Below are 4,075 nucleotides of genomic sequence, written 5' to 3'. Positions count from 1 at the left end.
CAAAGATACCATCATTTCTAGTGTGCATACATAGGATTGGATTCTATCATCTGCTCCTAAATCGTGCTTTGGCTCCTCGCAAAAATTGGAAAATTGTGGCTACTCTATTAAATTCCTTGCAAACGTCACTGTTGAGCCAGCAGAGGATCACACCCACATTTTTGCTCACACTCATCATTTTGTAACCATTGATTGTAATAAATGTCTTTCCGACATTAATTTTGATTTGAGCCATTCATTAAGTAACGGGACTCAATTGAGTTTCTAGCTTGTAATCCCGAAGTAATTTCGCTTGCTGATGTAATTAGTTAGAGATGTTCTCACCTCCAAGGCTGAGGTATATAAGCCAAAGTTTTTGTAACCTAAGGGATTCAGTTTTTAATCAAAGGTGAGTTTTTGAGCGCCGTGACTGTGTCTGAGAGAGAGAGAGAGAGCGAGAGAGAGAGAGAGAGAGAGAGAGAGAGAGAGAGAGAGAGAGAGAGAGAGAGAGAGTCTTATCTACTTGCTACGCGAGCTACGGAGCCGCCATTGGAGAAGCGACACTGCCATTGTGTTAGCAACGGCGAGAGCTACGCACAGATAACAAGAGTGCGCGCTATCGGCTTCTATGTGTGGTAAGTTCCTACGAGCTTCGGTGTGAGTTTTCTTCCAGCTCGTGTGTCGGAATGGAGCGTGCAACATATCTATAGAACCACAATGAGTAGAGCTACACATTCGTACAATCGGGGTCAAGTTTCAATCACCTGTATTTTTCGGCCTGTCTTCATACGCGTTTACCGCACGGAGTGGTTATAGGTTGATTTTGCAGTTCAAGTCTTTAGGGTGTTGTTCTTACCTAGTGTATAGACTTCCCCTTGAGTTTGATATCGATTCAATGATTCTAGATCTTGTTTCGTATAGCATTCGTTCGTAGTAAGGATTTCAGTCACTTGCGTATTTTAGAACTTAGATTTGATTTCCTTAGTAGTGATTGTCATTAGAAGGTCGAGTAGGTGATTTGACACCCACCTAGTTGTTTCCATGCGCCTGCGGGTCAAGCTTCGTCCTCGTCTGACAAATTCTGTTGTTGGTTGAGTTCTCGCTATTTAGCTTCCGCTAGCGGCGTAACCGCCTTAACATTTGGCGCCGCTGTCGGGGACGAGAGCCCTAAGTAGGTGACCTTAGACTAATCCTACGAGGTGAGTCGTATAAACTACTTTGTATACTTTAGTTAGAAAAGATCTAGGAGTGGTGGACTCCGAAGATCTCGAGAGATACTAGGAAGTGGGGTATTCCTGGGTCTTCCGTGTTGACAGTATTTTTAGTTTAGCTTAGATTTGTTTGTTGTTTTGTTGGTGTTGAGTAGTTGTTGATAGAAGAAGAATTTGCTAGTCCGTGAGTGGCAGTGGATCTCTTTAAAATCACAATTACCAAACCCATTTTATGATTAGGAATAGCTTAGGTAGGACTTCATTTGATCCTGATCTGGAGCTAGTAATCATTGGAGTATTTGCTTGATATGGTTGATTGCATGTTAGATCACTAAACCGTCGAGTTAGTAGTGAAACTTGCAATAAACAAAAGTCAGAGAAATTTTCTGTGTATCTGGGAGTTGTTGAGCACTTGAGAAAGCTTTAGGAAGGATTCTGTGCCAAAAAACTGGAAATCTGCAACTTTAGACATCATACGCGTATGATGTCTAAATGACCAAACAGAGACCAAAACATAAATTTTGACTTTACCAGAGTGTTCAAAAGGAGAGTTATACCCTAATTTCAACTTAAAACAAGAGCATTAACAACTCAAAGAAACCCAAAAAGACAAGTCAGAGTCCAAGAAACGCAAAAAATAGGAAATTTTGGATTCAGATCTTGTTTTTACATTCAAACCTGACAAAAACACTTGAAACTCAATTATAAACATTGGAGAAGGCTTAAAACCAAAAATAGTCAAAATTTGGGACAAAAGACATCATACGCGTATAATGTCTTTTAGCACATCCACTGCTTAATTTTGATATCTGACCTGACAAGATTGTTACAAACACTGTAGAAAGCATAAATATCAAGTCTTGACCCAAATTGAGGAAAAAGACATCATACGCGTATGATGTCTTTGACCTAATTTTGGACATATTTTGATACTTTGCCAACACAGATCCATTGTAATAGCTGTCTAGAGGTTATATTTCAAGTTTCATCCCATTTGGATCACAATTGACCCAAAACAAGTCAAAAGCGGAAAATTGCCAAGAAAAGCCTAAATTAGCCATAACTTGCTCAAATAGAGTTCAAACTGAATTTTGTGAGTGGACAGAGCATAAGGGGGCTACTGAGAGTGAGCATAACCAAAATAGTCCAAATCTGTGAAAAAAAACATCATACGCGTATAATGTCTTTTTCAGCATAACTGCAAAAAAATTCTCACTTGATGAAACAGAAGTTGTCCAACTGACAAGATTAAACAATTGACCAAGTATCAATCAGTTTGGATCAATTCTGACCACAAAAACTTGGGGAAAACAAATTGCCGAGACGGAAAAGTTAAAGTCCTTTAGGGGAATTGATGAATTTGAGATCGGGCAGGAATCTCCAGAATAACCAACCAAAACAAGGGGAACAAGCAAGTGTCATATCAACCGAGGGAAGTGTAAACCAAAGTTGGGTGCAACCATTAGAGCCGATCTTTGAAGGAAGTGTTTCTGATACTTCTTCGGAGAGATCTTACGATATTTTCACCGAACACATGGAACACTTGAACCTGAACAACAGAGAAAATATGGCAGCAAGATCATCAAACCCTTCCACCACAATGAAGCTATTGTTCATAAAATATCAGTACGACAATGAGCAAGGTGCCAAGATCTACAAAGATGGAATGGACCGCTATTGTGTAAAGATAGAAGAGAGACCTAGTGAGTTCAAGGACTTAGTGCCTGTGAGCTATAGCGGAGATAGATATCTAGATGACGAGGGTACCATGTACTTGGTAGTCCTAAACCCTAACATTGTGGACAAGTGGGGATTGATGGGCACCAAAGCCAAAGTAGATGAAGAACTCGAGGAGAAAGTACCAATAATGAACTTCCCTGATGCGAGGTTAAGAAGAGAGAATGAAACTACAAGGATCAACATTGATAACATCTATGTGGGGCTATACAAATATAATAATGGGGAGCAAGATCTCTATTATAGATGTGAAGAACCCTACACCGGAGAGTTGACAGACCAAAAAAGACTTTATGTCTTTACCTACACAGAGGGATCGGAAGTGAAAATTGCCGCTTATGACAAGTATGGGAGGCAATACTCAACAATGGGAAAGAAAGAATTAGAAGGATATACATACTTTGGGGAACCACTACATCAGTATTATGTTACTTCTAGCTCACAAAGACCAACACCAACAAATGGAGGGCAAAACCCAATGACGACAGGAGGACAAAGAACTCAGGCTGCTGACTCTTTCAGTCAACCTCAGTACTCGAAGCTCGGACTAATGGGATCATTACATTCCAGAGAGTCAATGGATACGAATCGAGGTAGTGCAGTTCCAATCCCCACATATACCACTCCAGGTCCAAGGTTCGAAGCGGAACCATCACATTTACCTCCTAGTAGTAGGTTCAGAGCAGGGGAACCGACAAGGGTAACCCATGTAGTCCATGATGCTAGAGAAAGCTTTAGCCGGGACACAGGAGCAATGAGATTGGTAGCAGACCATAGACGTATGAGACCATCTCAAGTAGCGAAGTGTATGCCAAAGAAGTATGGTGGTTCAGGAGATCCGTATGCACATGTGTCACTCTTTAAGCAAGTCTTAAGAGCTGAGCAGATAACAGATTTCCATACACAATACGAGGGATTTGGTCTTACTCTAGAAGGTACGGCATTGACATGGTTTCAACCACTGAACATAGGGGGATTCCATGACATTGACCATTTGCTAAGTTTGCTGAGGAATTCTCAAAACGAGGGATTAAGCACAATACGGTCTCACAAATATATGCTTTTAAACAGAGAGAACACGAAAAAGTGAAGGAAGCTTCACTTCGCTTCAAACAATACATTGAGAGATGTCCAGTACGTGAACGACC

The sequence above is a fragment of the Adiantum capillus-veneris genome, chromosome 18 (assembly GCF_014529385.1).
Source record: "Adiantum capillus-veneris isolate H3 chromosome 18, ASM1452938v2, whole genome shotgun sequence".
Classification (NCBI taxonomy): Eukaryota; Viridiplantae; Streptophyta; class Polypodiopsida; order Polypodiales; family Pteridaceae; genus Adiantum; species Adiantum capillus-veneris.
This window is presented reverse-complemented; position numbering follows the sequence as displayed.